This window comes from Hemiscyllium ocellatum, chromosome 34, assembly GCF_020745735.1.
Source record: "Hemiscyllium ocellatum isolate sHemOce1 chromosome 34, sHemOce1.pat.X.cur, whole genome shotgun sequence".
Lineage (NCBI taxonomy): Eukaryota > Metazoa > Chordata > Chondrichthyes > Orectolobiformes > Hemiscylliidae > Hemiscyllium > Hemiscyllium ocellatum.
This window is the reverse complement of record NC_083434.1, coordinates 1,661,550-1,683,235: the sequence shown is the minus strand read 5'-3', so window position 1 is coordinate 1,683,235 and position 21,686 is coordinate 1,661,550.

Sequence of the window (21,686 nt, the reverse complement as noted above, 5' to 3'; positions counted from 1 at the left end):
TAACAGGTTTGAAATATCTTGCAAATTCTATTATCCATCAGAGATCATCTTGGTTTAATTCTAATTTTCATAAGCGTGTTTTTTTAAACTTTGCATGCAAACTTCAAAGTAAATGCAAATGACAAAGTACGTTAATTTGTTGAGGAAGTTGGACTACACTGAATCTTGATAATTTGAAGCAACAAGGATTTATTTTCAAACTCTTAAACATATTTTGCATTTTTTTGACTATTGTTATTGATTCAGAAATCATGCACTGTGGGCTCACTTTGACCAGCATCTCTCCACATGTGTTATCAGACATGCAATTTCTCTAAACTTTCTCTTTAGATTCAGAACTTCAGCATCCACAGCACTTTATTTTTATTATAGCCATCTATCATTTTCCATTTGTGAAAACCATGCAGTCCAAAACAATCTAAAATGTGCTTGAAGTCTTACATCTGATTTGATACATTTACAATTTGAAGTTAAAATAATTTAAAGCAGGATTATTAAATCATCAATAGTAGACAGAATTTTTAAAATCATTTTAAAAATGAAAAACATGAACTAAATGACACAAAGCACTTTTTGAAAAACTTATTCTGCAGTCAAACCATCTACCAAATGACCAATGAAACCAAGCACCCTTCAATGTGCCAAGATGCTGGGTCATGTCTAGTTTTGTAAGCCTAGCTGGTGCAGCTTGCACAAAATATACCTCTTTTAAAAATATGAACTGATAAAATGATTGAATATATAAAGGAATATAAAAACAAAGGCCACTTGCTCTCAATATGATACTGAATAGTCTGATACTTAAAGCACAATACCAATCACCCAAAGTTATCTTTTTTAAAAAAAAAACTTGAGTCATGGAGTGCTAGAGATTTACAGCACGTAAACAGTCCCTAGGGTCTGACTCGTCTATGCTGACCAGATATTCTAAGCTAATCTAGTCCTATTTGCCAGCACTTGGCCCATATCCCCCTCACACTTCCTATTCATATACCCATCCAGATGCCTTTTAAATGAATTGATCAAACACAATAAATTAATGACTCTGATTTTATGACTAAATCCATTTTGTAAAGAAATAGTACATCATTTGACTCAGTGTAAGCATGCTACAGAAAATATGACTTAAATATGACCATATCTCTCATCCTGTAAATTTTAATTTTCCATTGACTTCATAATTAAAACTAATGAATAAAAAAGTCTGTTGGAAGCAAAACATAAGCAGAATAGCACTAAAATATCTGGATTTGATACTTTTAGGATTTCATGTGCAATCAAAATTATCTGTAGCATCTTTACAACAGGCATACAAACGTAATGAAATTAATAGCATGAATCACTAAATTCAAATTCCAAAGTAGCCTTCAAAATAAAATCTAGATAATGAAATAAATGTATCCTTGACAAGCATTATCTGAACAGTACAAAACAACCTAAAACTGTCTCCCCTCTTGAACCTACTCGTCTGGGCGGCATGGTGGCAAGCACTGCTGCCTCGCAGCGCCAGAGACCTGGGTTCAATTTCCGCCTCAGGCGACTGACTGACTGTGTGTGGGTTTCCTCCGGGTGCTCCGGTTTCCTCCCACAGTCCGAAAGATGTGCGGGTTAGGTGAATTGGCCATGCTAAATTGCCCGTAGTGTTAGGTGAAGGAGTAAATGTAGGGGTATGGGTCTGGGTGGGCTGTGCTTCTGCAGGTCCTGTTTCCACACTAAGTAATCTAATCTAATCTAAACATTGCAACTGGATGCAAGACATTGCTGTTTTATTTGGTTGAGATAGTGCTACAGCACTACATTTAATTGCTAATTTATTCCTTGACCTTTCCATGTGAATAACTAATTTAAAAAAATAGTTTTACTCAAAAGTGACAAACTTTTAAAAAGCTAGCATTCCAATATATATCTCTGAATAGAACTTGCTAGAATGCAATAAAGAAACATGACTTCTGATTGCTCAAGGCCAGGTGCCACTTATCTTTATTTGGGTATGGTCATTTCCATCAGCTAATATTCTATGCATTCGTGATCTTAGGACTACATGCATTCTCACATTGTTAGCTTTCAATCTTTCACCCCATTCATTAATCAAAGTTCATCTTTTCCAAATCTAACAAAAGAATCCATAATCTATTTTGAATACAATAAAAGTGATTATTCTAACATTCCGCCAATGTTACCATGTTCATTGTTTTTGTTAATCCATTGTTTCCTGGTGTTATGTGCATTTGAACTACTAATTCTGTAATATACAAATACATTTTCTGTCAAAAGAAACAAATGTCAAGTATGATAGTTCAAAAGATGCTTAACATTTCATCTTTACTTGGGAGTGCAGTGCTTCTAATCAAGCTATTAAAACTGGAAAATGGATGAAACACAGTAGCAAGTTGATGTCAATCTTGTCTCAAAAGGTAAACATGGGAAAGCTGCAGATAGGGGACATCAGTGATAATTCACCATTCAGTCTTTCAGCTAAACAGTCTTTCCAGGTGAAGCAGCATTTCGCATGTGCCACCTCCAATCTGGTCTATTGCATTTGCTGCACCCAATATGACCTACTGTACATTGGAGAAACCAAACACCGACTGAGTGACTGCTTTGCAGAACACCTCCACTCTGTATACAAACGTGACCCTGACTTCCAATAGTCGGTCATTTGATCAAAGCATCTTGCTCACGTGCCTAATTGCCTGTCTTTAGCATGCTGCAATTCTTCAGCAAATTACAGTGCAAACTAGAGGAACAACATCTCCTCTTCAGACTAGACACTTTACAACTTTCTGGCCTTGGCACCTTCAGATTGTAAACTCTCACCATTTCTTCCTTTATGTTTTAGCTTTACTTGCATTCTCTGTCACCATATCTTCCCTCCCCTTCCCCACTCAAATGGGACCATCTGTTCTTTCCAGTTTGGCAGTTAGATACATCATTGTTTTGCCATCCTTACAATCCAAACGCTTAACCTGCATTATCAGCACCTTTTCTCCCACAGCATTCCACCCCACATTATTATATAAATGCTACCCACTCCACACTTCATGTCAACTGAGTTATCTAAACTCAACATTCGCTTGCTCTCTCCATGGATGCTGCCTGATCCACTGTGATTTCCCACATTTTTTGTTTTCACCAGACCTTAGAGTTATCCAACAAGAATCAAACCATCTTAAGGTTTCAATTGTTAGAGGAATGCACAGGAAGGGAAATAGATTACTGCTTCTGACTATGTTGAACCAGAACTTTGGCAACAAAAAAGTTAAAGTTTTTCAGGCAGTTTCTGGAGGTAGTTGAAGTTTACATTTTTATTAACAATAAAATAACAGCCACAATATAAGAAGTATGAAATTGCAGCTACCTATGTTGAAGTGATCAGTGGAAAGAGTTTTAAACTCCTGGAATATTGGGACGTGTCCTTTTAAAAAGGAGCACATGTATATGACCATTGAAGCAAGTGACTAAAATTGTGACTGAGATTAATCAATCCCAAGCGTACTAGTTAAAGGTTGAAAGGGGAAGGAGAGCAAGTAGAAAGGAAGAGAAATGAGCTCAGTACTGTCATAAATTCTAAATAACCCCAAAAGTTTCATGGGCAGATTGAGATAAATAGCAAAAATTATGTCTTTTGAGGTTTGGCACAAAGTTTTACAAGGCTTTATGATGTGGTAGTATTAATCAAAGCAAATAATCCTGATTACCATGTATTTGGGAATGCTTTGAGAATGGAAGTGAGAATGTTTGAAAGTATTGTTTTGAATGATGCTACAAATCTAAACATGAAGGGTATACTCAATTCTAGATCTGAATCCAATCTGATTTGAATCCAGGAACAGAATGGGATTTTGCAGCTCAACAATGAGATTGGTGAACAAATTTTGAGTGCATTTCAAGATGTAATGAAAAGTAATATTTGGAGACTTGAATTTTCCAAAAGTAGAATGTGAAATACACAAAACTAAGGGCAAGTATGGAGTGGAATTTCTGATGTGTATAAGAGTTTTCTGAATCAATGTATCCCATAAGGCCATAAGATAAAAGAGCAGAATTAGGCCATTTGGTCCACTGAGTCTGCTCCATCATTGGATCATGGCTGATCCGTTTCTCAACCCCATTCTCCTGTCTTCTCTTATAACCCTCGAGCCTCTTACTATATAACTGATATATCTCCATGCCTTAAATACATACTTACTTGACCCCCTCAGGCTTCTGTGGCAATGAGTTCCACAGATTCACTACTCTATCTGGCTAAAGAAATTCCTCCTCACCTCCATTCTAAAGAGCCATCCCTTCTCTCTGAGAGACTGACATAGGGCATAGCCTCAAACAAGTAGAGACAACTTCTCCATACCTGTTTTGAACCCATGAATTTCAATGAGATTCTTCCTCCCTTCACCCCCCTTCTTCCCCACCCCCACTCTTTCCCCTCTTCCTCTTCTCCATCATGTATAGATCCAGAGTCCTCAACCAATCCTCATATGACATGCTTCAACCCGGTTTAGCATTCTTGTAATGCTTGTCTGGACCCCCTCCAAAGCCAGCACATGCATCCTTCAATACAGGGCCCAAAACTGCTCTGGTTGTTCCAAATGCAGTTTGACCAGCGACTTTTATGGCCTCTGCTCTTATATTCCAGCCCTCTTGAACTGCCAACTGCCTGCTTGAATTAAGACTCCCAAAACCGTTTTGTGCGTCAAATTTCTAAAGCTTTTCCCCATTTAGAAAATAATCTATACTTCTGTTTTTCTTACCAAAGTGCGTAGCCTCTCACTTTCCCACATTATATTCCATCTGCCATGTCTTTGTCCACTCACCTCATCTGTCCAAGTCCTTCTACAGCATTCTCACCACCTCAATACTATCTGTTCCTCCACTATTCTTTGTGTCATCTGCAAACATAGCAGCAATGACGTCCATGCCTTTGCATAGATTATTAATATATAACATGTCAGCACTGACCCCTGTGGATCTCCAATAGTCATTGGCTGCCATCTTGAAGATGACCCCTTTATTCTCACTCTGTGCCTTCTGCCAGCCAGTCAAGCCACTGTCCATGCCAGTATGTTGGCTCTAACACCATGGGCTGTTATCTTATTACCCTTGGTCAAAGGGCTTCTGGAAACCAAATAGGTAATGTTCACTGGCTTTCCTTTGTCTAACTTGTTAGTTACCACCTCAAATAATTTAAACATTTGCCAGACATGATTTTCCCTTGATGAAGTCATGCTAACACAACCCTACTTTTGCCATGCACTTCCAGGTAGACTTCAATCTCACCCTTAATAATGGATGTTGAAAAATCTTACCTACAACTGACGTCAGGCCGGTTTACCTGACGTTTCCCTCCTTAAACAGGGATATTACTTTAGCCATTTTCCAGTCCCATAGGACCCTTCCTGACTCCAGTGAGTTCTGAAAAATCACACCAATACCTCACCAATGCCTTCGGCTTTCACCTTCAGAACTCTGTGTAGTTCATCTGGTGCTGGTAATTTGTTCACCTTCAACTTCTCTCACACCACCAACTTTAACAAAGGCCATTACGTTCACCTTTGTCCTCTGAAGTTTTAAAGTTCTGGTATGCGACTGGTGTTTTCCAGTGTGAAGGCTGATGCAAAATACCTTGAGTTCCTCTGCTATTTCTTTGTTCCCCATTACTATTTCTCCAGCTTCGTTTTCCAGCAGTTCAATGACCACTCTTGCATCACTACTATCTTTTAGATATCTTTTGGAAATCTTTAATATGATTAGCTAGCTCACTCTGATATTTTATAATCTTCCCTTTTTGTTTAGTTATCTTCTGGTTTCTGAAACCTTCCAACCCTTTAGCTTCCTGCTAATCTTCACTACATTGTGTATGCTTTTTCTTCAGATTTTGTGCTGTCCCTGACTTCCCTTGCCAGCCATAGTTGCCCGTAGAGAATTTTGAGAAGATTTGTAGCTCAGGTTGAGGTTCTGGATGTAGGTTTGCTCGCTGAGCTGGAAGGTTCATTTTCAGATATTTCGTCACCATACTAGATAACCCCTTCAGTGAGCCTCCGGACAAATCATTGCTGATGATTCCTGCTTTCTATTTAGGTGATTGGGTTTCTTTGGATAGGTGATGTTATTTCATGTGGTGATGTCATTTCCTGTTCTTTCTCAGGGGGTGATAAATGGGGTCAAAGTCAATGCGCTTGTTGATAGCGTTCTGGTTGGAATGCCATGCTTCTAGGACTACTCGTGCGTTTGGCTTATCCTCCGATGGATATGTTGTGCTAGTCAAAGTGGTGTCCTTCCTTATCTGTATGTAAGGATACTAGTGAGCGAGAGTATGTCATTTTGTGGCTGGTTGATGTTCATGTATCCTGTTGGCTGGTTTTATGCCTGTTTGTCCAATGTAGTGTTTGTTACAGTTCTTGCATGGTATTTTGTAAATGACATTAGTTTTGCTTGTTGTCTGTATAGGGTCTTTCAAGTTCACTAGCTGCTGTTTTAGTGTGTAGGTGGGTTTGTGGGCTGCCATGATGCCAAGGGGGTCAGAGTAGTCATTTCTGAGATGTCTTTGATGTAGGAGAGAGTGGCTAGGGTTTCTGGATGCATTCTGTTTACTTGTTTGGGTTTGTCGCTGAGAAATCGGCGGACTGTGTTCATTGGGTACCCCTTCTTTTTGAATCCACTGGAGAAGTGATTTCCCCTGCTCTGCGTAGTTCCTCTGTGCTGTAGTATGTGGTGGCTCATTGAAATAATGTTCTGATGTAGCTTCATTTGTGGATGTTGGGATGGTAGCATCTTAGTTCAGTATTTGGTCCGTATGTGTTGTTTTCCTGTCGACGCTGTTTTAAAGGTCCCCATTGGCTGTTCGCTCTACTGTGATATGAAGGAATGGCAGTTTGTTGTTGTTTTTCTTCCTCTTTAGTGAATTTTAGGAAAAGCCCGAGATAAGCACGAGAATTCCTGGAAGCATGGCATTCCAGCTGGAACTCTATCAACAAGCACATTGACTTGGACCCCACTTAGCAACCCCTGAGTAAATGACATCACCATAGGAAATGACATCACCAACCCAAAGAAACCCAAACATATAAATAGAAAGCAGGAATCATCAGCAGTGCTTTGTCCGGAGGCTCACTGAAAATGTTACCTAGTATGGTGACGCAATGTCTAGAAATAAACCTTCCAGCTCAGTAAGCAAACCTACATCCAGAATGATTGCCCTTGTCCTTTGCTTCGTCTCATTCTTCTTCCTTTAGATAAATTTCCCATATCCATCAAAGAAAGAAAATATATTGATTTTGGGAATTAAGTGCAGCAAGTAAATCAAACTATAATAGGAGAGAATCTTAGTAATGAAATGCTTTTGGAGTAATTAGGAAAAGAATCAAGAGAATAGCAAAGGAAAAATTGCCCAACTTGAGTGTTAAGCCAAGGCCTGTGTTTTAACAAAGAATCATAAGATGCAGTGAAAAGAGGATTTTGGAGTGAAGCAGTGATGATGTACAGTATTGAACAATCTTTAGAGAAGAGTTCTGGTTCAAACTTGGAAAATACCTTTCTTGAAGACAAAAGGCACAATGACTACAGCTAATATATTCAGATCACAAAGGAAATTTAAAAGAACAAGTTTTTTTCACAGTTGGAAAAGCTTCTAGAAACAATTTTGGAATAGAATTAATTGCTGCAACAACATTTGTGGGTAAATTAGGGGCAGTCAGCCTGAACTACTTGAGGAAATATTTGGTTCACTCAATCTTGTGCGGCTGTATGCCACTTGTACCTCAAGAATTATGCTGGTATTATCAAGTTGGAATTCATTCCAAGTGGTAACAATGTGTTAATGAGGGTAATATTATTTGTTTGGCATTTATGGGCTTCCAAAAGGCATTTGTCTAGTTCTGCATCACAAACTCCTGAGAAGCATTGTACTCATGGAATAGAAGAAAAACAGCAGAAATGTGAATACAAAATTGACTGACTGATGGAAACATAAACTGGATATTGATTGATTGATTGTTTGGGCTGGAAAATGTTTGTTTGAGTTTTCCAGGAGTTTATATTGAGACTCTTGATTTCATATCCAGACTCTTAATTTCATATCCGGAATCTAGATAGTGGAGTGTAGGAGACCATTTCAAATTTATGATACAAAACTTGGGAGTGCTGCAAATTGAAAATGACAATATAGAACATAAAAAGGATATTGTAAATGTGATGAATAAATGGCAGATGACCAATGCATTGAAGTGTAAAATGATGCATTGTGGTAGGAAATGCATATAAAATAAAGAATACTATTCCACAGGGTGAACTGGAGATACGAGAACCAAATGTACATGCAGCATGGATAATCCAGGTAACTACAGACCTGCGAGCCTGACGTCAGTTGTGGGGAAGCTACCGGTGAAGATACTGAGGGATAGGATATATACAGATGGAAGAAAATGGGCTTATCAGTCATAGGCAGCATGGTTTTGTGCAGGGAAGGTCATGTCTTATAAACCTAAAAGAATTGTTTGAAGAGGTGACAAACTTGATTGAGGGATGGGATGTAGATGTCATACACGTGGGGCTGGGAATCAGAGCCATATGTCTGAGAGGGAGTCAGTTGCAGACAGGACAGTGATGGGATGTATTGAATCTGTCAGGAAGGTATCTCATGCAATGGAACAAAGAGATTGGTTAAAGTGAGTCTGCTTTAATGCAAGGAGTGTCTGAAATAAGAGTGACGAACTTAGAACATGGATCAGTACTTGGGGCTACGATGTAACGGAGATATGGGTTTCACAGGGGCAGGAATGGTCGCTTGATGTTCCAGGCTTTAGAACATTTAAAAAGAACAGGGAGGGTGGAAAAAAAGAGGGGGTGTAGCATTGCTAATCAGAGAGTGCATCGCAACTACACAAACAAAGGTTGTTGAGGAAGGTTTGTCTACTGAGTCAGTATGGATGGAATCTAGGAACAGCAAGGGAACAGTCACTGCATTGACTGTTTTCTACAGACCACCTAATAGCAGTAGAGAGATTGAAGATCTCATAAGTGGGCAGATTCTGAAAAAATGCACAAGTAGCAGGCTTGTTGTTATGGGTGATTTCAAATTTCCCAATATCGACTGGAACCTCCTGAGTGCAGATGGTTTGGATGGAGCCGTTGTTGTTAGGTGTGTTCAGGAGGGTTTCCTTACTCATTATGTAGACAGATTGACGAGGGGAGAGGCCATTTTGGATTTGGTGCTCGGCAATGAGCCAGGACAGGGGTCAGATCTCGCAATGGGAGAGCACTTTGGTGACAGTGACCACAACTGCTTCACATTTAGCGTAGCCTTAGAGAGTGAAAGGAGCAGTTACCGAGGGAAGATTATTTAATAGTGTCATAATTTCCTTTTGCCCAATCAGACAAGAGTTGAGAAGTATTGACTGGGAGCAATTGTTCCACTGAAAGGGCACAGCAGACATGTGGAGACTATTTAAGGAGCAGTTGTTGTGAGTGATGCACAAATTTGTTCCTCTGAGACAGGTAAGAAGAAGTAAGATTAAGGAATCTTGGATGACTAGAACAGAGGAACTTCTCATCAAAAGGAAGAAGGCAGCTAACTTGGGTGGAGGAAGCAAGGATCTAGAAAAGCTTTAGAGGATTACAGGCTTGCTAGAAAGGAGCTCAGAAATGGACTGAGGAGAGCCAGGAGGGGACACGAAAAAGGCTTGGCAAGAAGGATTAGGGAGAACCCAAAGGTGTTTTACTCATGCGGGAGGAATAAAAGAATGATCAGGAAGAAGGTCGGGCCGATCAGGGATAGCGGAGGGAACTTGTGTGTGGAGTCTGAGCCGATAGGGGAAGCTCTAAATGAGTTTCTTGCTTTGGTTTTCACCCAAGGAAAGGGATCGTGTAAATGAAAACTTAGAGGAGCTGGCATACAGTCTTGAACAAATCAAGAAATTTTGGAAGACATAAAGATTGATAAGTCCCCAGGGCCAGACCAGATTTATCCTAGGCTGCTCCGGGAAGTGAGAAAGGAGGTTGCTAAGCCGCTGGCGAGGATATTTGCATCCTCACTCTCCACAGGAGTCGTACCAGAGGATTGGAAAGAGGCAAATGTTGTTCCTCTTTACAAGAAGGATAATAGGGAAATCACTGGCAATTACAGACAAGTCAGTCTTACGTCTGTGGTCAGCAAAGTTTTGGAAAGAATTCTGAGGGATAGGATTTATGACTATTTGGCAAAGCATAGTGTGATTAAAGGCAGTCAGCATGGCTTTGTGAGGGGCAGGCCATATCTTATAAATCTTACGGAGTTCTTTGAGGAGGTGTCCAGACAGGTCGACGATGGTCACGCAGTGGATGTGGTGTATATGGGTGTCAGCAAGGCATTTCCATCGGCCATCACGAAGGCCTCCGAGCCCTCCGCTTCTTCCTCTCCCGCCGACCCAACCAATACCCTTCCACTGACACCCTCCTTCGACTGACTGAACTGGTCCTCATTCTTAACAACAACAACTTCAAATCATCCCACTTCCTCCAAACCAAAGGAGTAGCCATGGGCACCCACATGGGCCCCAGTTATGCCTGCCTCTTCAGATATGTGGAACAGCCAACTTCCGCAGCTACACTGGCACATCCCCCACCTTTTCCTCCACTACATCGGTGATTGTATTGGCGCTAATTCCACTACCAAACAACCCAAATGGCCTCCTCCTTCAAAGACCACAATTTCCCCTCCGACATGGTCGACGTGCTCTCCACCACATCTCCTCCACTTCCTGCACCTCTGCCCTTGAACCCCGCCCCTCTAATCGACACCAGGACAGAACCCCACTGGTCCTCACCTTCTACCTCACCAACCTCCGGATACATCGTATCATCCTCGATCATTTCTGCCACCTCCAAACAGACCCCACCACCAGGGATAGGTTTCACTCCCCACCCCTACCAGCATTCTGGAGAGATCACTCCCTCATCAGGTCCACATCCCCCACCAACCCACCCTCCACTCCCGGCACCTTCCCCTGCAACCGCAAGAAGTGCAAAACTTGCACCCACACCTCCCCCCTCACCTCCCTCCAAGGCCCCAATGGATCCTTCCATATCCATCGCAAATTCACCTGCACCTCCACAAACATCATTTACTGTATCCGCTGCATCCGATGTGGTCTTCTGTATGTTATGGAGCCAGGCCGCCTACTTGTGGAATGTTTCTGGGACACCTGCACCAACCAACTCAACCGCCCCATGGCTGGATACTTTAACTCCCCCTCCCACTCCGCCAAGGACATGCAGGTCCTTGGCCACCTCCATCGCCAGACTCCTGGCCACACGACGCCTGGAGGAAGAGTGCCTCATCTTCCGCCTAGGAACCCTCCAACCACAAGGGATGAATGTAGATTTCTCCAGCTTCCTCATTTCCTGTCCTCCCACCTTATCTCAGTCCCAACCTCGGACTCAGCACCACCCTCTTGACCTGCAATCATCTTCCTGACCTCTCCGGCCTATCACCCTCACCTCCTGCCACCCATTGTATTCCCAGCACTCCTCCCCCAAAGTCCCCCCAACCCCCACCTTTTATCTCAGCTCACTTGGCACACCAGCCTCATTCCTAAAGAAGGGCTTATGCCCGAAACGTCGATTCTCCTGCTCCTTGGATGCTGCTTGGCCTGCTGCACTTTTCCAACACCACACAGGTGGGATGGGATCTGGAGTTGTAGTCCAGCAAGTAGGTTAGCTGTTTTTCAGGGTGTCCGAGAATGTAGGGAAGCAGTGGAGAAGGTAGCACTGACAGGGAATACTTGCGGGCACAAAGATGGGTTCAAGTGTGTATACTTCAACGCAAGGAGTATCAGAAATAAGGTGGGTGAACTTAAGGCGTGGATTGGTACTTGGGACTACAATGTTGTGGCCATCACGGAAACGTGGATAGAAGAGGGACAGGAATGGTTGTTGGAGGTTCCTGGTTACTGATGTTTCAGTAAGATTAGGGAGGGTGGTTTAAAAAAAGGGGGTGTGGCGTTGCTAATTAGAAATGGTATAATGGCTGCAGAAAGGCAGTTCGAGGGGGATCTGCCTTTGGAGGCAGTATGGGCTGAAGTCCGAAATAGGAAAGGATCAGTCACCTTGTTGGGTGTTTACTATAGGCCCCCAATAGCAGCAGAGATGTGGAGAAACAGATTGGGAAACAGATTTTGGAAAGAGGCAGAAGCCACAGGGTAGTAGTCATGGGCGATTTCAACTTCCCAAATGTTGATTGGAAGCTCTTTAGATCAAGTAGATTGGATGGGGTGGTGTTTGTGCAGTGTGTCCAGGAAGCTTTTCTAACTCCGTATATAGATTGTCCGACCAGAGGAGAGGCCATATTGGATTTGGTATTCGGTAACGAACCGGGACAAGTGATGGGCTTGTTAGTGGGTGAGCATTTTGGTGATGGTGACCACAATTCTGTGGCTATCACCTTGGCTATGGAGACAGATAGGTGCATGCAACACGGTAGGTTTTACAATTGGGGGAAGGGTAAATATGATGCTGCAAGACTGGATCTGAGGAGCATAGGCTGTCAGGGAAGGATGTCATTGAAATGTGGAACTTTATCAAGGAACACATATGATGTGTCCTTGATATGTATGTACCTGTCAGGCAGGAAAGAGATGGTCATGTGAGGGAACCTTGGTTAACGAGGGAGGTTAAATGTCTAGTAAAGAGGAAGAAAGAGGCTTACATAAGGTTGAGGCAACGAGGTTCAGACAGAGTGTTGGAGGGATACAGGATAGCCAGGAGGGAGCTGAAGAAAGAGATTAGGAGAGCAAAGAGAGGGCATGAAAAATCTTTGGCGGGTAGGATCAAGGATAACCCCAAGGCCTTTTATGCGTATGTGAGAAACATGAGAATGACGAGAACGAGGATAGGTCCGATCAAGGACAGTAGTGGGAGAGTGTATTGAGTCAGAAGAGATAGGAGAGGTCTTGAATGAGTACTTTTCTTCAGTATTTACAAATGAGAGGGACTGTATTGTTGAAGAGGAGAGTATGAAACGGACTGGTAAGCTAGAGGAGATACTTGTTAGGAAGGAAGATGTGTTGGGCATTTTGAACAACTTGAGGATAGACAAGTCCCCCGGGCCTGACGGGGTATATCCTAGGATTATGTGGGAAGCAAGAGAGGAAATTGCAGACACGTTGGCAATGATCTTTTCTTCTTCACTGTCAACGGGGGTGGTACCAGGGGACTGGAGAGTGGCGAATGTTGTGCCCCTGTTCAAAAAAGGAATAGGGATAACCCCGGGAATTACAGGCCAGTCAGTCTTACCTTCGGTGGTAGGCAAAGTAATGGAAAGGGTACTGAGGGATAGGATTTATGAGTATCTGGAAAGACACTGCTTGATTAGGGACAGCCAGCACGGATTTGTGAGGGGTAGGTCTTACCTTACAAGTCTTATTGAATTCTTTGAGGAGGTGACCAAGCATGTGGATGAGGGTAGAACTATGAATGTAGTGTACATGGATTTTAGTAAGGCATTTGATAAGATTCCCCATGGTAGGCTTATGCGGAAAGTCAGGAGGCATGGGGTAGTGGGAAATTTGGCCAGTTGGATAGAGAACTGGCTAACCGGTCGAAGTCAGAGAGTGGTGGTAGATGTTAAATATTCAGCCTGGATCCCAGTTACAAGTGGAGTTCCGTAGGGATCAGTTCTGGGTCCTCTGCTGTTTGTAATTTTTATTAATGACTGGGAAGAGGGAGTCGAAGGGTGGGTCACTAAATTTGCAGATGATATGAAAATTGGTGGAGTTGTAGATAGTGAGGACGGCTGTTATTGACTGCAAAGGGACTTGAATATGATGCAGAGTATTTTGGTTGTCCATTTTGGAAGGACAAATAAGAATGCGGAATACAGGGTTAACGGTAGGGTTCTTAGTAAGCTGGAGGAGCAGAGGGATCCTGGGGTCTATGTTCATAGCCCTTTGAAAGTTGCTACTCAGGTGGATAGAGCTTGTAAGAAGGCCTCTGGTGTATTAGTGTTCATTAGCAGAGGGATTGAATTCAAGAGTCGTGAGGTGATGTTGCAGCTGTACAGGACCTTGGTAAGGCCACATTTGGAGTACTGTGTGCAGTTCTGGTCACCTCACTTTAGGAAAGATGTGGAAGCTTTGGAGAGGGTGCAGAGGAGATTTACCAGGATGTTGCCTGGAATGGAGAATAGGTCATACGAGTATAGGTTGAGAATGCTAGGCCTTTTCTCATTGGAATGGCAAAGGATGAGAGGTGTCTTGATAGAAGTTTATAAGATGATCAGAGGAATAGATAGAGTTGACAGTCAGAGACTTTTTCCCTGTGTACAACAGTGTGTTACAAGGGGACATAAATTTAAGGTAAAGGTGGAAGGTATAGGGGGGGATGTCAGGGGTAGGTTCTTTACCCAGAGAGTGGTGGGGACATGGAATGCACTGCCTGTGGGAGTGGCAGAGTCAGAATCATTGGTGACCTTTAAGCGGCAATTGGATAGGTACATGGATAGGTGTTTAATCTAGGATAAATGTACGGCACAACATCGTGGGCCGAAGGGCCTGTTCTGTGCTGTGTTGTTCTATGTTCACACTTTTCAACATTTGATGGGTTCCCCATGGTAGGCTCATTCATAAAGTCAGGAAGTATGGGATACAGGAAGATTTGGCTATTTGGATTCAGAATTGGCTGGCTGACAGAAGGCAGAGAGTGATTGTATTCTGCCTGGAGGACAGTGTTGAGTGGGGTCCCACAGGGCTCTGTTCTTAGGCCTCTACTCTTTGTAGTTTTTATGAGGAGGTTGAGGGGTGGGTTAGTAAATTTGCAGATGACACAAAGGTTGGAGGTGTCGTCGATAGTATTGAGGGCTGCAGCGCGACATAGATAGGATGCAGAGCTGGGCTGAGAAATGGCAGATGGAGTTCAGCCTGGATAAATGTGAAGTGATGCATTTTGAAGGTCGAACTCAAATGCTGAATATAGGATGAAAGACAGGATTCTTGGCAGTGTGGAGGAACAGAGGGATCTGGGTGTGCAAGTTCATAGATCCCTCAAAGTTGCCACCGAAGTGGATAGGGTTGTTAAAGCGTATGGTGTTTTGGCTTTTGTTAACAGGGGGGTCGCGTTTAAGAGCTGCGAGGTTTTGCTACAGCTCTAAAAGTCCCTGGTGAGGCCACACTTGGAATATTGTGTCCAGTTCTCGTTGCCCTACTATAGGAAAGATACTGAGGCTTTGGAGAGGGCGCAAAGGTTTACCAGGATGTTGCCTGGACAGGAGGGCTTGCCTTATGAAGAAAGGTTGAATAAGCTCGGATTTTTCTCTAAGGAGAGAAGGAGGAAGAGAGGAGACCTGATTGAGGTGTACAAAATAATGAGAGGAATAGGTAGAGTCAATAGCTAGAGGCTCTTCTCCTGGGCAGGATTGACTGGTACAAGAAGTCATACGTTGAAGATATTGGGAGGGAGGTATAAAGGAGATGTCAGAGGTAGGTTCTTTACGCAGAGAGTTGTGAATGCATGGAATGTGTTGCCAGCTGTGGTGGTAGAAGCAGTGTCATTGGGGACATTGAAGCGACTGCTGGACATGCACATGGATAGCAGTGAGTTGAGGGATGCGTAGGTTAAGTTATTATATTTTACTTTTGGATTAAATCTCGGCACAACATCGTAGGCCAAAGGGCCTGTTCTGTCCTATGTTCAGTAAGGCATTTGATAAGGTTCCTCATGGTAGGCTGATAAAGGTGGCATCGCATAGGGTCCAAGGTGTTCTGGCTAGATGGATAGAGAAGTGGCTGGGTAACAGGAGACAGAGTAGTAGTGGAAGGGAGCTTCAAAAAAATGGAGACCCGTGACCAGTAGTGTCCCACAGGGATCCATGTTGGGACCACTGTTGTTTGTGGTATACATAAATGGTTTGAAGGAAGGTGTAAGTTGCCTAATTAGCAAGTTTGCAGATGACACTAAGATTGGTGGAGTAGCTGATAGAGAAGGGGACGGTCAGAATACAGCAGAATATAGATTTGATTGGTGAATTGGGCAGAGAAATTGAGAATGAAGTTCAAATGCAAGGTGATCCATTTTGGAAGATGCAGTTTCAGAGCGAACTATACACCAAATGGAAAAGTCTGGGGGAAAATGTACAGTGAGATCTGGGTATTCTGGTCCATTGTTTCCTAAATGCAGGTCAGTAGAGTGGTCAAGCAGGCCAACATGCAACAAGCTTTCCTTCATCAGACTGGGTACTAAGTACAACAGTTCATAGGTCACGTTACAGTTGCATAAGATTTTGGTTTGGCCACATTTGGAATACTGCATACAGTTGTGGTTGCCACATAACCAAAAGGATGTGGGTACTTTGGAGAGGGTGCAGAGGAGCTTCACTAGGACATTGCCTGCTATGGAGGGTACTAGCTATGAGGAGATGTTGAGTAGATTAGGATTATTTTCATTGGAAAGAAGGAGGTTGAGGAAGGGACCGGATTAAGGTCGACAAAATCATGAAGGGTGTAGGCAGGGTGCTTAGCAAGAAAATTTTACCCCAGAATAGAGGACTCCGTTACTAGGGTCACGAGTTCAAAGTGAGAGGGGAAAAGTTTAGGGGAGATATACTTGGAAAGCTCTTCATGCAGAGGGTGGGGGGTGCCTGGAATGCATTGCCAGCAGCGGTGGTAGGAGCAGGAGTGATAACGTCATTTAAGATGTATGTGGACAGGTACATGGATGGGCAAGGAGCAGAGGGATACAGACCCTTAGAAAATAGGCAACTGGTTTAGATAGAGGATCTGGATTGGTGCAGGCTTTGGAGGGCCAAAGAGCCTGTTCCTGTGATGTAATTTTCTTCTTTGTACATGAGTTATGAAAGGTGGCAATACAGGTTAATCTTTATTAAATAATAAGGTGTCTTAGAATTCTTAATAATTAGAGAGCGGGAATAGTATGCACTTTTGACCCCAGATGTGTATCAGGATCCCCAGAAGTCCCCACGTATTGACTGCATGGGTACTCTGGGAAATTGTGAACACCTTGTGTGCAATTTCCTTTTTCCCGGAACTCTCCAAAAAAAAAATCTGTCTGTTGAATTAAAATTGAGAGAATGGATAGTTCTGATTTATTTGTCCAGGAAATATTTAAACAAAACATAAATTGCCCTATCTGGAATTCACCCTTTGCTGACCATCTGATTCCAATCCCCTCTCAGGCTGAACCCCCTGATGAGCCTCCAACCAGACAAGCCCTTCCAGCCTGATCCACTGTCCTTAATGTTTGGCACATGTCCATCTCCCTTTTCACCACCTCATTAGCATTTGCACATCAAATTTATGACAGTTAGTGATGGAAAGGGGCTCAGCTTCTGTGCTGATGCTCTTTGCTGGTCTCTGCATACCTTCCTGCACTGAGAGCATTCTTCCACACCATTGGTCTGAACGCAGACCCTTAATAATGCCTGCAACTAGGTAGATAGCTTTGTCTGTTGGGTACGTTGGTTCCAATAATGATTAAATGGATTGGAACCTTGAAACAGCCATAGTAACCAATGGGTAGAGTGGAAATGACAAAATTAAAACAAATTATAAATGTAATAATTGTTTAAAATAATCTTAGGAAGCCATTTTCATCGCATTAATGCTCTTCAGGTCAGGAGGAAATTGATCTTTTGAGTTTGGCTAATGTTGTGCTTAGAAGGATGGTGATACAGAGAACCGCTGGGAAGTGTATGAAGTCTGATATTTAGGCCATCATGAATCCATCATGGCTTAATTGGGCCGATGTAACTGAGTTCACCTTCACATTAGGGAGTTCAAAGTTTTTCAGTTTTGATTGAAGAAAGATCACAGAAAAGGCTAATATTGCGCTGAACACTAGTAAGCCTGAGATTTGGGAGATTTTCAGAAATTGGAGGGTGACTGAAATGTTGATTGAACATAAATAAAAGTAAAGTAGCCAGAAATATAGTAACAGATTATAAGGCCTTTTCTTAAATGTATTTGCATTCCCATTTGTAGTGATCCCTTGAAGGCAGAGACAGGAAAATGTTACCATGCGGAATGAGGAAGTTACATGACCATAATAAATATGTTGAAAAATGTGCTGGTAAAGCACAGTAAAACACAGCATCCGAGACACAAGAGAGTTGACATTTTGGGCAGAAGAACTTCATAAGGAGTGGTGAAGAGCTTATGTCTAAATGTCAACTTTACTATGTCTCGGATGCTGCTTGACCTGATGTGATTTGCCAGCAACATACTTTCTGACTCTGATTTCCAGCTTCTGCAGTCCTCACTTTCTCAAAAAATGAGGTCTATTCTCCCAGCAGAAGACAGGTTGCAAAGCAGAAATAGAGGGTTCTGGAAAGCAAATAAGAATGAAGAATGTAAAGTATGACCAAACTTGAAAGATTAAAATGCTTCAGTCCTACATCATGGTGGTCTACATCAAGATTTCTGGAAGAGGTAAATGAAACTGTATTGTATCAATTAATTATTCTGTAATTTTGGAATTGTGCCACTGGTTTGGAAGTTAGCAAATGTAAAACTGTAGATTGAGAAAGGAGGGAGAAGAAAAACATGGGCAAGGTAGCCTGGCATTAGTTGAATAGAAATACTGGCTTAGCAATTTTTGAGAAGATTTTTAGCTCGCACTGATAAGTTTGTTGAGCTGGGAGGTTTGTTTTCATATATCACTCTGCAACACCCAAGAACTAAAAACGCAGAAGAAAAATATCTATACAAGATTTTCAACAAAAATGGATACCAATAAACATAATCCACCGATTCCTTGGAAACAAACCTAAGCAAGCAGATATAATGCAACCAAAAGCTATAGCCACGTTTTCTTGCATCGAAGACATATCACAAATGACTTCCAGACTACCCGGACTCCTTGGCATCATGGTAGCCTACAAACCTACCAATACATGTAAACAGTGACGACTGAAACTAAAGCATCCATTAAATACCACAAGCAAATCTAACGTCATTTACAAGATACCATGCAAGAGCATTTTTTAAAAAAAAATCAGTCAACCAAGAAGGAAACTTGCCACCAGGATACATGAACACCAAAAGACATGACCCACTATCACTAGTTTCCATATGTACAGACAAAGGAGGACACCACTTTGACTGGGAAACACACACATCCTAGGACAGGCAAGACTAAGAAATGCGCAAGAATTCTTAGAGGCGTTGGATTCTAACCAGAACTCCATTAATAAACACATTGGTTTAGATTTTATCTATCTTGCCTTGAGAAAAAAAACCAGAAATGACATCACCCACCTTAAGAACCAAGAGCTATAAATAGAGAGGCAGGACATACCACCAACGCTTCACCTAAGACTCCCCGATATTATCTCATCATGGTAACCAAACGTCTGAAATCAAGCCTTCAAGTTCAGTGAGCTAACTTATGTACAGAAAATACTGGAATCTGATATGACGGAGATTTTGAATGTACTTTAGAAAATCCCAGTAACATCAGGTAGTCACTGATTTTATGAAAGGGGGCCAATCATTGACAAATTACCATTCTGGCAAAAAATGTAGTTTGTAAGATAAAGGAGAGCTGGTAAATATAGTCAAAATGTTAATCCATCTGTTTGGACATATTAGGAACTAGGCATAACATGCATGTTTTAGTGGGTGGGACATGAATGCAGACATTTTTGGAAAAAAGTCCGGGAAAAGAGCTAAGTGCAAGGAAAAAGTTTGAAGATTTGAGATAATGTATGTGCATTACAATAATGTATCCATTAATTGGTTAATTAACTCTGTTCATTGAATGCATGCCCAAACCCTTTGAGTATCAACTTTTACAAGCTTCATATTTTTAAATAAAAGTTTGCTTTTCTATTTCTTATTCCAGAAGTGAATAGTCTTGCACTTCTCCACAATAGGTGTATCTTCAATTGTCTGCAACAGTTTAAGAAAGAGGTCTCTACCAATTTCAAGGGAAGTTAAGGATAGGTAGTAAGTGACCCAGCCAGTGCCCAAATCCTGTAAAAATAATTTAAAATAAGGTAATTGTAGAAATGATGTGAAAACTGATGGTTATTGTTTTTAGGGTGCTTTGAAAATCATGACAAAAGGAAGCTATTGGGAACATTGTGTTTGTACTGATCATTTAAACAAAATGAATAAATCTGTATTTATATTGCCCTTTTTAGAGCCTTTAAACATCTCAAAGCAGCTTGCATCCAGTATAGGAATGATCCTGACCTTCCAGATGTTTGCAATAAACCACTTTACATCATGCTAGCATTTAGTTGGAGAACATTTTGTTTCGAGTAAAGTTTCAGAAAAAGTGTAATTGGACCTGTAATGCTAACTCTGCTTTTTCTCCACTGATGCTGCCAGAGCTGCTGAGTTTTTCTATCAGTCTCTGTTTTCATTTCTGATTACCATCATCATCTACTCTTTGGGATTTCTATCTAGGGCCTGTTGTAATGGACTAACAAAGCACAATGCAAGCTCAAGGAACAAGATCTTAAGCACTTCACAGCCTCGCAACTTCACAGCCTGATTGAGAACTGACATCATGCAATGTTCTATCCCTCTTAACTTTGCGCTCATTCGAGAGGAACCATTTTCTCTCTTTCATACTTTAATTACATATGTGTTTTATATCTCACTTTGTCTTCTACCATATTGTACAGCCCCTTTGTCTTTCACAATGGGCCTTCTGTATCCCTTGCATCACAGTGGACGGCACTGTGGTTAGCACTGCTGCCTCACCGAGCCAGAGACCCAGGTTCAATTCCCGCCTCAGGCAACTGACTGTGTGGAGTTTGCACATTTTCCCCATGTGTCCCACAGTCCAAAAATGCGCAGGTTAGGCGAATTGTCTATGCCGAATTGTCCATAGTGTTAGGTGAAGGGGTAAATGTTGGGGAATGGATCTGGGTGGGTTCCGCTTTGGCGGGTCGGTATGGACTTGTTGGGCCGAAGGGCCTGTTTCCACACTGTAAGTAATGTAATCTAAAAAACCTTGTATACAAATCAATATCTTCCAACCCCTTTCAGTTATGAGGAAGTCATAACTGGACTTGACACTTGAACTGTTTCTCCCCAGATACTGCCAGATCTGTTGAGTTTCCCTAGTATTTTATTTGTTTCAGACTTACAGCATCTACTCTCTTTGCATTTTAAGTGACAAATTGACAACAACTTTGTTCATGAACCCAACTCCCCATTGATCTTCAAGTATTGATTCAGTTTCCTTTAGAAAATTATAATTGAATCCCCTTTCATCTCCCATTCTATCATCATGGCTGTGTTTTTTCAAGAAAACTTGCCCCACATTTGATTGACAAGATACTGATTTTTTTTGGTCAGTGGTGGAAGTTTTTTTTCATTATAGAGTTATAAAGTCGCAGACGTATAGCACAAAACAAGCCCTTCAGTCCAACTCATCCATGCTGACCAGATATCCTAACCTCATCTAACCCCATTTGTCAGCACTTGACCCATATTCTTCTAAACCCTTCCAAATATGTATATATGCCCATCCAGATGCCTTTTCAATGCTGTAATTGCACCAGCCTCCTTCATTTCTTCTGGCAGCTCATTCCATGCACCACACTGAAAAGGTGCCTCTTACATCCCTTTTACATTTTTCCCCCCTCACCCTAAACCTATGCCATCTCATTCTGGCCTCCCCCAATCCAGGGAAAAGACCTTGTCTATTTATCTTATTTGTCCCTCATAAACCTCTAGAAGGTCACCCCTCAG